Source organism: Lupinus angustifolius, chromosome LG05, assembly GCF_001865875.1.
Source record: "Lupinus angustifolius cultivar Tanjil chromosome LG05, LupAngTanjil_v1.0, whole genome shotgun sequence".
In the NCBI taxonomy this organism is placed as follows: domain Eukaryota; kingdom Viridiplantae; phylum Streptophyta; class Magnoliopsida; order Fabales; family Fabaceae; genus Lupinus; species Lupinus angustifolius.
Window position 1 is genome coordinate 10,282,786 of NC_032013.1, and position 13,734 is coordinate 10,296,519.

The window sequence follows — 13,734 nt, forward strand, 5'->3', positions numbered from 1 at the left end:
TTTTTCATAAGAACTTTGTAGAAAAAAGCCTGGTGAATGTATAATTTATTCGAAAGAAGCAAGTAATTCCGCATAATGGTGATTCTAAGTCTAATTCAAGAAGAATGCGTGAGATGACACTGACATTATCATGTTACTTTTTATTTATTTAGACTTTGCACTTATTACTTTTTATTTATTTAGAAAAGCTTAATTTTGAATCAAGTTTTCTATATTTTAGATGGTGAATAGAAAGCCACCAGGTCGTGGAAACTTATACATTATCACTCATAAAAGGCGTGAGATGAGTGACATTATCAATGTTTTTTTATTGTTCCAACTAAATGTTTTCATTTTATTATTTCAGGCAAATGATGATGCAAAAATGTTTAATACACCTTTGAGTGCAAGATGATCATATGGATCCAACAACATTTAGGATTTTTGATATGTATTTTGTTTTTAAAGTGTCATATCATACCACTTTTAATTTTTTGAGATTTTATGGTGTATTTGGATTTATAATGAATGATGAATTATAACTCTTTCAATTATGTTATCATACCTTGCTAATTTGCAATAAAATTTTATCATTGTTAAGAATATTTGTATTTTGTATTGTATATTTAAATAATAATTATAAATTAATGAGTTTAAAGTTGTGAAAATTATGGAATTAAATTGAGGTTGAAAATCTCCACAATTAACCTTCTCAAGTAGTGGAGGTTTGAAGCCTCAATGGTAAACATTACAATAACCTCCTCAAATAGTGGAGGTTAAAAACCTCCACAAATAAACCGCTACAAATGTACAGGTATCAAAAGTTTTCTAAAACCTTCGCAAAACGCTTCAAGCGGTCATAACTGTGGAGGTTTTTGAAACTTCTGCTAGTTATATTGTCGATGTTAAAAACCTTCGCTAATCGCAAAAAAAACCTCAATTAAATACAAAATCTGTTGTAGATCACATGTGCATTAAGTCGATAATGGTTGTCCTCAAACATAAATGAAATTTGAATTAGAAATACAATTTCTAACTAGTATAATTCTAATTTTGCATCCCAACTAAAAAATAAAATAAATAATGATGATCCAATTTTCAAGTATCTTTCAATTTATATACAATTTTATTTAGTTTAATTTAATTTCTTTTCAGAATTTATAATTTTTAGTCAAGTTTGACATGGATTTATCATTATGGTGTTAAATAATAATAATAATAATAATAATAATAATAATAATAATAATAATAATAATAATAATAATAATAATAGTAATAATATATACATACTATTATAAAGAGAATTAATAGTTATAACTTATACAATCTAATTTTGTCTTCCCTTATCTTAATTTTACTAAGATTTTGTATTTTATTCTCATTATCTCTGAATTTAAATATAATATTCTATTAATAATAAGTTATATATAATAAACTTTTAAAAAAGTTATGTATATATCTATATTATTAATATATAAAATCAAAACATGATTAAGGGACAAATATATAATTGAACATATATAATTTTTATATTTCAATTTTGCTCATTACTATACCAAATGTTTTTATATTTGTCTTTGTAAGAAACAAGTTGTAAATAATTTATATGTATTATATCCAATGTTTTTATTGTTTGCTTTTGTTACTTACAAGTTACAAATAATTTTGTAACATACATGATGTAAATAATTTTGAAATAATTGAATTTAAAATATGGTCATAAAATATCAAACCACTAATGTAATTTTTAATAATACCACAATTAATATTCATATTTTTATCACAAAAATTATAATATTATGTATACTTAATACAAAGTGTGATATAATTCTCTAAAATAAAATATATAAAAATTAAAACAGAAAATAAGAATGTGGATCAACAAGTACGGTTGATTATTGACACGCTATTATATATAACTTTTTTTAATGTCAGTATTAGTTTATAACAATAAATTTATTGAATTAAAAATTTGTTGGTAAACACATGAGTATTTGTTGAAACACTTGTAATGATTATTTTTTTGTGAGATTGGAATGAAATATAATAAAATATTGATCTAATGGTATAAGACCCTCTAATAAATTTTTTGGATGAGAAAAAAAAAACCTTATATAGAGTTTGGTTTATTCATTTCTCAGATATCAGTCAAAATCAGAGCTAGGCAAGTGTGTAGCCAAACAGTAGCATGTAATTGAAAGGTTGAAGTGTTTAATTCAACTTTCTCACTAAGAAATCTTGCTCATTTTTTTCCTCTCACATTCATGTTGAATATCAAACTATATATTTTCAACTTCACATATAACACCTTAATAAGAACCAACTTGTAATATATTTTGGAAGAGTTTGCACCTACTCAATACTTTCCTAGTAAGCAAGTGAAGCTTTCCCACTACAGCTAAATTAGATGATAAGAAAACACAGTTGCTCACAAATTAAAAGTTCTTAAAAGCTACAAAATTAGACAGTTTTCTCACAAGTCACAACATAGGTCATGAGTCCTTATTGATATTGAACATTTCCCCATATATGAGTCACCAATGGAACAAAAACTAGAGGAATAAAGATCTATTATTAGATATTTCAGTCTTAAACTAATAATAACACCAAAAAATTTAACATGGAAAAATTTCTTCAATGTGAGAAGGAAACAATACGGGACCTAGTCTAGAAAATATCTCCACTATAGAAAGTAGGATTACAATATTTGACACTCTCTTATTAAGAGGATAACACTCAATCTCACCCAAAAATGATGAAAATACAAACTCTATCTAGTACCTTGCTAGGAATACAAATCTTACACTAAATAAATATAAACTCTCTCCAACTTATATAGTGAAGGGGAGGAAGATACAGCTCCCCTGCAAAGGTAGTTAGATAACTCTCCTCAACTTAAAACTTTGTTTGTCCTCAAACAAAAGTACAAGTCAAGACTCAACAAGTATGCATGCAAAAAAAAAATTAGAATAGTAAACTTCCTAATATGTTCAACATTGTTCAAGGAATATCAACTTTCATTACCCAACATTCATAAAACAATATTTAAGAGTAAACAATTCAAAGAAATGTATGGTACCTAATACTAATCTATGCGATCAATAAGTTGTGTAATAGTGAAGTGTTCTCAACATGCAATCCATTGTTAGTCGATCAAGAAAGTTAGAGCTCACCAAATATGACAATCAAGGCAATTATAGATGGAATGTGTTTCTCTCATCAAGTGGAAATTGATTCTCTATATTATTGCACTAAGTTAGCATGGAATCAAATTTAGTATTTGTCTCCTATCAAATCAATGGTAGATGCTTAGCATGGATCACTAAGGTCTTTCTCTAGGTTGTAATGAGGTTGAGCTACAAAGAATATAGTTTTTCAGATATCAAAGTTCCTAAGAAGTTAAGAGATCATACTAGATTTTTATTTATTTTACTCTCCATAATTGAACTCATTAAACATTTTTCAACATTTTTGTACCATTCATTTTTCATCATTTTCCTTTCCTTCTTCATTTTTGCTCTCCTTATTATTTTTTTGGAGCTTTGAATTTTTTTTTTGAAGAAGGAATGAATACTTTCTTCCTCATTTTTACTACCACAATCCATTTTGATTCTTTCTACCCAACTTGAATATTGCACAATAATAGCTCTCTTAACTCAATAGGAAAGATATTTTTTTTTTGGGATATGTAAGCTTGGGTTCATTATAATTCTCAAAAGAAAGGCTAAGGCTCAATGGGAAGCAAATGTTAAATCATGTTGGGATTTTTAATATATTTGGCCCAGTGGTGTTTTCATGATAAAACTGCATTGATCACTTCCATGCATCACATCTACCAAGATGATTAAAGACTCAAACAAATCTAATAGTGCTAACAAAGTGCAAACTCACAATATTTATTTAGCAGTGTATCACTCACTCTCCACTCATGCTCACCTTCATGCATCTCTTGATATCAAACAACTTCATGCTATTTACCCACACACCACACAACAATTACACACAACAAAAGATTGCACAAACTAGCAAGTTTAACCACCTATAACCTAAAAGTTCACAATTTAGAATCATAATTTTTTTCATGTTTGGTTATACTAGTTGATAGAACAAGAACAAGGTTGACAAGTTGATTAATTCACAAGAAGTTTTAGCACACAAATTGAGTAGAATATAAGCATGCATTCATTTATTCAAAAGAAATAAAATAATTAAAACAATGGCAATTTAATGACTGAAATGTAAATGATATCATAGTGATTGTTACTGCAGTCTAGTTGTTGTCAGGTTCCTCCCTTGTCTGTCAACTTGTTAAAGTTTTAGAAAGATGGGTTGTCTCCCATGTAGCGCTTCTTTAACGTCATTAGTTTGACGTGTTATGTGACCTCAATGATCAAAAAGTTGGATCAACCAGAGCAACACAATATTTGGTTGCATATACTGCTCCAGTATGGTATCTAACTTTTTCAAACATGATTCAATATGAGCTATCTTCTCATTTTCTTCTCTTCTCTTTGGCCTCGAATTATGGCTCATATTTTCTTTCTTTTTCTTGGTTTTTCTTTTTTCACTAACTATCATTGTTTCTCTTTCCCTCTTTTTATTATCATAAGTCATTGATTTATTCACTCTTAGCATTTCCTCCTTTTCCTCACTAAAATTTTCGTTTTCAACAATTCATTTCTCATGCTCTTTATGATTATCAACATCATATTCAACCACCTTGCCACCTCTTGTTGTGATAATATTGCAATATTCCTTTAGATTTGGTTCATTATTGGCATTGACTGTTCCTATTTGATTTTCTAAAATCTTCTTAGCCAACTGTCCAAGTTGAATCTCTATGTTTTTTTTATAGATGCATCAGTATTATTGTGATTTGCGATAGTGAGTTCAATGGAATGGTTCATAGTATCTTCTATTTTGGAATGCTTTTCTACTAATGGAGTCTGATGTTGTTGATCTGACATTTGTCTATTTGAAGGTTCTATGACTTGCCTCCATGATTGTGTGTATAGTTGGTTGCCTCCCATGAGATAATTGCTTTGGTATTGTTGATCGCACATTTGTTGATTTCCCATGTATTGTACTTCCTCCTCATGTGAAATTGGAGGAGCACAATAATTGGTGGAGTAGTCTCCAAAGTAAACTTCACATCTCAGAAGTTATTGATTGAATGTTAATTCTTGCATTCCTCTAAGGTGTTTGGAAGGTTCGTCATGAGCGCCCAATTCCAATAGTCCTCTCCCATGTTGGTATTGTCGATCACTAGTGGCCATTGCTTCTATGATTTTTATGGCTTCTTCATAACTCTTTTCTATCAATGAATTGCTTGCTGTAGCATCCAAGATTAGTTTGTATTGTTGTTGCAGTCCATTTCGGAAAATATAGATTTGTGTTAACCCATTGAAACCATGATTGTGGCACTTCATTAGCAGTGATTTGTACGTGTCTCATGCATCACATAAAGCTTCATTTGCTCCTTGAGAGAAAATAGAGATTGCTAATTTAGCCTCCGTGAATTTGGTATGTGAGAAAAAATGGTTCATAAGTTTCTTGATCGAGGTCGTACCCAATGCAAATAATATAACAATTAAAAACTGCAATAAAGGAAGTGACTCATAGGTCGTTTCCCAAGGATTATCTTTCAAGCAAAGCTTCAAACACCTTATACCCACACACACAAGAGAGTTTTTATTGTTAGATGATATGAATATAAATCAAATTCAGAAACAGTAGTTAAGCAATGTAATAAAACGGCTAAATCCTTCGTTTGTTGACAACTCAATCCTCAGTTTCAAAAGATTAATTTCATATTCCAACCATTATCTTCCTAATTTGCACAGTTTCACAACCTAAGCCTTTGACTAAGCGAAATCAGCATAAGAATGGAACATTAACAAATTCACACAAACTAAGCATTCATGCACTAGAGAGTAAATTAACTAAATAAAGATAAACTCACAAACCAGTTTCTAAACAATGAGATTAAGCAAATCACATTCAGAAATATGATAGAGAAATCAATATTAAAGTAATCGAAAACATATTAATAATAAAACCTCAAAAGTTGTGATAAATTACCAAAGGAAATTAGTCCAGGAATTTAGTCTTCAATGGTAATGGAAAAACAAACCGAAAATGAAAAAAATGAAGGAGTGAAACCCTAGCAGAGGCAAAAGAAGGAAAACAGAAATGTAAGTGTTTCAAAGTGAGGAAAATGTAAAGTGTGTGTTTGGAGTGAGAAATTTGAATTTAACCCCTCCCAAACACGTAAAACGAAAATGGGCTTAAAACATAAGTCCAAAACTAAAACTGAATTTACAAATAAAAACTCCAAAAATAAAAATACAATATTCAATTCAACACATCCCCAACTTCCATAATGCCCAAAATGTCATCGATGTCAAATATGACCTGAAAATGATAACAGATTGAATCAGGCCAAATAATCACAAATTAACTTATTTTAGGAATATTAGTCCAATAAAGTCTAAAACACTAAACCATGTGAAACAAACTCAATTAGGCACTAAGAATCATCAATCGTGCTAGATTAAAGTTATGAATAATGTGTAATATGTTGCTCATCAAATACCCTCATACTTAACCTTTTGCACTCCTGGGCAAAATCAAGAAATAAGGCTATGGTAACCGATATGTACCAAAGTGAGTCATGCAAGAAGATCACAAAAACTAGAAAATGAAACGCCTATGAAAATCACATACTTCACAATGAAATCTAGAAAATGCAATAAAATGGACAAAATCAAACACACAAGAGTAAAAGAATCAAATCAAGATATCCGTGAACATCATCCAATGAATTCAAGTATGCCAAGAAACCAATCAAACCAAGAGGTGAGTCACAACAATCATAGAACCTCACAAGATATGCTCTCTAAAGTGTTTACACCCATATGTCTTAGGTTGCAAGTGTTTACACTCAAAACACTTCATGAAAACAAACACAACCATAGGCTTAAGAATCATCAATCGTGCTAGATTAAAGTTATGAATAATGTGTAATATGTTGCTCATCAAATACCCTCATACTTAACCTTTTGCACTCCTGGGCAAAATCAAGAAATAAGGCTATGGTAACCGATATGTACCAAAGTGAGTCATGCAAGAAGATCACAAAAACTAGAAAATGAAACGCCTATGAAAATCACATACTTCACAATGAAATCTAGAAAATGCAATAAAATGGACAAAATCAAACACACAAGAGTAAAAGAATCAAATCAAGATATCCGTGAACATCATCCAATGAATTCAAGTATGCCAAGAAACCAATCAAACCAAGAGGTGAGTCACAACAATCATAGAACCTCACAAGATATGCTCTCTAAAGTGTTTACACTCATGTGTCTTCGGTTGCAAGTGTTTATACTCAAAGCACTTCATGAAAACAAACACAATCATTGGCTTGACAAGCCTCTAACATCAACATCATAAGCACATGCACATAAAGATCAAAAGGACTTTTCAAGGATGTAATTGGGCCAAGGACAAGGTAGGATAAATATGGGATATGTAGCTAAAACCAAATGGAATAAAGGAGCAATATGGAATAAGTAAAAAGTAAGTAAAAATCAACCACAAAATAAGACCAAATCTCTAATTTCAATCATCTTTACCTTACTAAACCTTTTATTCACTTTTGTTTCTCTTTTTGTTGATTTTCTTTTTTTTTAACACTTATGTACACAAGTGTATCAACCAACATTAAGACATAACCAAGAATCCACAATATTTGAAGAACAATGCATCCTTTCTTACTTAATACTCATTCCCAAAACAATTCCAAAGCTCCTAAATTCTCTAAGGTTAGGACAATCATGATTTTTCACTTATAAGCTTGTAATTAGCTAAATAACAAGGAAAGAGATAAAAAGGCTCAAATGGGCTATCAAAGGATAAATTCATTCAACGTAGACTTATATGGCTAAGTGACTTATTAAAAAGAAATGTCTAAATCACTTATTAAAAAGAAAGGCCTAAATCACTTCAATGTGTGCATGTGAATATCAAGTATCAACAAGAAACAAGTCAAGTTCTAGAGTACAAGCAATCAAGAGTGCAATCATATATGAAAGAATATTAGATGACATACAACAATACATCCACAATTAAGGCTCAAATTCTCACAAGGGACAAGTGTGAACATTCATTTTTATTCGGCCAAGAAAAACTCAAAAAAATTTAAATAAAAAATAATTGAATTCCGAAGATGATTTTATAAAAATAATAAACTAAATTAATTGTTAAGGTTCCTAAATGTAAGCGATTAGGTTAACCAAAATAACAAAGTAAAAATAAGAAGGTCAAATCAATGTTGTTAAGGTTCCTAAATCTAAGTGATTAGGTTAACCAAAATTCAAAAATAATAATAAACATGTTATGATAAGGTTCTCAAATCTAAGTGATTATGTTAACCAAAATTCAAACTAACTAAATTCTAAAAAAATGTTTTTTTCAAAGTTATTCTAAAATAATAATAATAATAAATATAAATAAAAGATGAATGAATTAAAGATTTGATTGTATTATCAAATAAACTAAAGATTTAAAAATATGCATTTTGAATCACATCATATCCATTTGATTAAGTTGTGTGGATCACTTTGACAAAAATAAATCTTTATATATTCAACAAATCATATCAAGTTAATTGCATCCTCATATGAATAAGGTAAGGATTACAATTGTATCAGAAAAAATAATATTGAGATTGTGTATTAAATATCTTTTGCGATTTGTATAAGATTTTAAAAGGTTACTTCCACCTATCTTTGAGTATTTCATTAATATTAAGATGATTTAGAATCGAGTAAATATCTTATCTAGGGAAAATGATTTCGAACAACTTTATTATTGGGTCAAATGATTATTTTTACTCACTAGGAGTATTATAAAGATTTTTAGACTCTTTATAAAAAAATTACTAATCATGAAATATACTTTGTGATGGCCTCAAACTCATAAATATTTAATCCAAATTTGTTATTTTCAAAAATAAATGCAAAGTTGAATTTATTTAATTAAAATGAGGATTTGAAGTTATAAATTAGAGTAAGTTACACTTACACCCTCTTGAATCTTGAATCTCTCCCAATATTCATATAAACCTTCTGCATGTAGTTGTTGATTCCAGAAATATCTTTTCTGATTGTAGTGGTTCTGGAGGCAGGCAAAAAAATTTCAAAGAAGATTCTCTTCAGGTCATCCCAGCTAGTAATGGAACCAAGGGCTAAGTAAACACCAATCTTTTGCAGGGCCCTCAAGTGAATGTGGGAAGACCTTTAGACAAATGTGATCCTTTTGGACATCACGAGGTTTCATGGTGGAACATAGAATGTGGAACTCCTTAAGATGCTTATGAGGACATTCATCTGCATGTCCATGAAACTTTGGCAACAAATGTATTAGTCCAGTTTTGAGCATATATAGCACATCCTCATTGGGATACTGGATATACAAGCTTTCATATGTGAAATCAGGTGTAATCAGCTCCCCTAATGTTCTCTCACGTGGGATTGTAGGTGGTTCAGTCATATTTTCAGAGTATGTAGCAGAATGCATAGAAACAATAGAATGCACAAAAACAGCAGAATCAATATCACTATCAGCTTGATTAACACTATTATGAAAAGACTCACTACCTAAATTTAAATTCCTAACTTGTCTAACCAACCTACGAAATGTTCTATCAATTTCAGGATTTATTGGATGCAAAGAGTCGGGATTTTCCATAGTCATGCACTAAATGGAACAGTAAGAACCATGTAGGACAGTAAGTGAAATACATGTTAAATTTCAGTGATCAACCAAAACTTTGCATCAATAAAATGGTAATACCATATGAAACATCCACAAAAAGTTTCAAGACAAAACTTAAAGCCTAACTAATTTAACTAAACACAACAAAATCAAAACAATTGGAAAATAAAACTTGTAAAATAAGAAAGAAATAGTAAATAGACTTTTTTTGGATTTTCAAGGAGGGTTCTACATGAATTTGGTACGTGAGAAAAACGGTTCATAAACTTCTTGATCGAGGTCGTACCGGATGCAAATAATATAACAATTAAAAACTGCAGTACTAGGAAGTGACTCTTAGTTCGTTTCACAAGGATTATCTTTCAAGCAAAGATTCAAACACTTTCTACTCACACACATACAAGGGAGTTTTTGTTGTTGGATGATATGAACATAAATCGAATTCAGAAACAGTAGTTAAGCATTGTAATAAAACGGCTAAATTCCTTTGGTTCGTTTGTTCACAACTCAATCATCAGTTTCAAAAGATTAATTTCAGATTCCAACCATTATCTTCTTAATTTGCATAATTTTACAACCTAAGCCTTTGACTAAGCGAAAGCAGCATAAGCATGAAACATTAACAAATTCGCACAAACTAAGCGTTCATGTACTAGAGAGTAAATCAACTAAATGAAGATAAACTCACAAACCAGTTTCAAAATAACGGAATTAAGCAAACCACATTCAGAAATAGGATATGTAAATCAATAGTAAAGAAACCGAAAACACATTAATAACAAAACTTCAAGAGTTGTGATACATTACGAAAGGAAATTAGTCCAGAAATTTAGCCTTCCATGGCAATGGAAGAACTAACCGAAAATGAAAAATGAAGAAAAAGTGAAATCCTAACAGAGCCAAAAGAAGGAAAATAAAAATGTAAGTCTTTCAAAGTGAGGAAAATGTAAAGTGTGTGTATTTAGAGTGGGAAATCCGAATTTAACCACTCCAAACCACATAAAACGAAAATGGGCTTAAAACATGGACCCAAAACTAAAATCAAATTTACAAATAAAAATGTCATTGGTGTCAAATATGATCTGAAAATGATAATAAATTGAATCAGGTCAAATAATCTCAAATTAACTCATTTTAGGAATATTAGTCCAATAAAGTCTAAAACAATAAACCATGTGAAACAAAGTCAATTAGGCACCAAGAATCATCAATCATGCTAAATTAAGGTTATGAATAGTGTGTAATATATTGCTCATCATTTCTCCTCCAACCAGTTCCAATTGGTCTTTACTTGCGAGGGTTGGTCCAATAACCAATACTTGGCTTTCCCGATCAAGGAGAATGTGAACAACCTCAACAACAATGATTCTTCTTCTTCCTTCGAGACTCCAATAGTTCCACATAACTCATAAAATGTCAACAAGTGAGAACATGGATCCTCATGATCTAGTCCTACAAATAGGTTAATATATACAAGTTGAATAAGATTTGGATTTATTGCAGCATATTTTGCATTTCTTGGGAGTCTATTGAGACTTGTGAGGTTCCTTCGATCATTGTGCCTCATGATTTCTTGGATTCAATTATTGTTGTTTTGGGCTTCTCCTTGTAGGAGATAAAAAGGAAAGAAGAGAGAAAAAAACACTACTAGCACAAATTAGTTAGTCAAGAGAAATAAATTAGATGAAATAAAAAAGTAATTAAAAATAAATAGTAATAAAAAATTAGAAATACCAAATAAAATAAATTTTGCTAAAAAAATAAAATAACTAGACGCAAGTTCTCGGCAGCTGCGCCATTTTGCTAACCGACAAATTGGTTGTTATTTTTAATAAAACGGGTTGTCGCAAACAACTATATAAGATTGTCGAATCCACAAGGACTTGCTTGATATTCTTTTAATTAGAAAATAATTAAAGTTTGGTTGAAAAAAGTTTTTATTTAGTGAAAGTATTAAAATTAAACCAATGTAAAAGTAAACGATTTAAAAATATTAAGTTCAAAGATGAAGAACTTGAGATTAGATTTCACTATTTTTCCTCTAGTATCCAATAATTACATTCATATATGATTATTCCTATGATTTTCCCACCACCAGTTCTTAGCTATTTATCAGTTCCTTGACTAAACTGATCAAATGACTAAATAAACTAAATCTCAGTTCCTTGACAAATTAATCATCTAATCATAATAATGTAGGTGTTAGAATGACTAGTTCAATCAACCCTATTCCTAGGCATCAATATGTTACTAGTTGATATATTCTTGATCTAGTTTAAACATGGAAATTCACATTACTTATCTTTAAACTTGATATCATGCATTGGGTGATCAAATCAAAACAAGCATTAAGAATAAGAATAATCAAGGAAAAACAAGAGACTAATATTAAGCAATTAAATAATATTATTGGACACATCGAGTTCAAATAATTACATCTAATCCCAAATAGAAGGATTTAGCTACCATTCCCATGGAAGCTATAACCATCTAGTTGTCTCCAATCCTAATATTTTCTCCTCTAATTGGTGATCAATGATGATTCCTGATGATTAATGATGCCAACGATGCCTTCAACTCATAGCTACTCTCATATTTATACTAGTTTTCCATATCTTTTCGTTATATTCAAAGATTATGATTAAAATTAGGTTGTTGAACCATTATCTTCAAAGATTGTGATTATATTTAGGTAGTTAAATCATATCTTCAAAGATCTTGATAAGAATTAAGTAGTTGAACTATTATCTTCGCATATCATGATTAGAATTAAGTAGTTGAATAATTATCTTCAAAGATTCTGATTAGCATGAGGATCTTATTTGACATTTTTTGCTCCTTTTAGCATCTAATCACGTGAAATATCATAAAAACACATGTCATAGAATTTGGTGCAAATATTTGACTCGATATATATTATGATTACATTTATGTATACTTTCAAGGTTAAAAGGTGTTTAATTATCCTTATTATTTAAGGTAATTTTCGCACTTAACACTGATGTAGATTTTCTGGAATCTACATCTCCAACCATGCTAGCGTGTATGTATCATACTAACATAGATCTTCATTACCAAAACATAAATATTCCCTCAAATATCTCAATATTCACTTTACTGCATTTTAATACTCTTTACCGGAATTGGACAAGAACTGACTCACACTTCAACTGCATGGGAAATATCTGGTCTTGTACAGATCATGACATACATTAGGCTTCTTATCACAGAGGAATAAGGCATTCAACTCATTTCTTTCCTTTCCTCATCACTAGTTGGACATTGCATTGTTGTTAACTTGAAATGTCTAGCAAGTGTAACACTGACAAGCTTTGCTTTATCCATGTTGAATTTCTTGAGAACTTTCTCAATGTAATTCTCTTGTGATAGCCATAACAACTTCTTGGAACGATATCTGATTATCCTTATTCTAAGGATCTGCTTTGTAAGATCCAAGTCTTTCATAGCAAAAGACTTGCTTAAAGAATTCTTCATAGCAACAATCTTGGTCCTGTCACGTCCAATGATTAACATATCATCAACATATAAGAAGAGGATAATAAAGTTTCCATCTTCATACCTTTTAATAAATATACAATGATCACCATTTGTCTTCTTGAAACTGTATTTGGTCATGAAGGATTCAAACTTCTTGTACCACTATCTTGGGGCTTGCTTCAGACTATATAAACTCTTATTCAGACGACACACTAAGTGTTCATTGTGTAACGCCCCGAAAAATACTTCTCAAAAACATTGCGGAAAAATGGGTAAATTTTTTTTTTGAATAAAGAGATTGTACAAAATTGTTTCCTTTTACAACCTTCCTTTTTCCGGGACATCACTTTAAGTAACTCAAATGCGGAAAATCAACTTATCGTTATCGAATGATAACTTAACCTGATTCACAATTTCCTGAATAACACAATACATATAAATGGTTAAGTCATCTTTAGTTCATACAAACTAAAT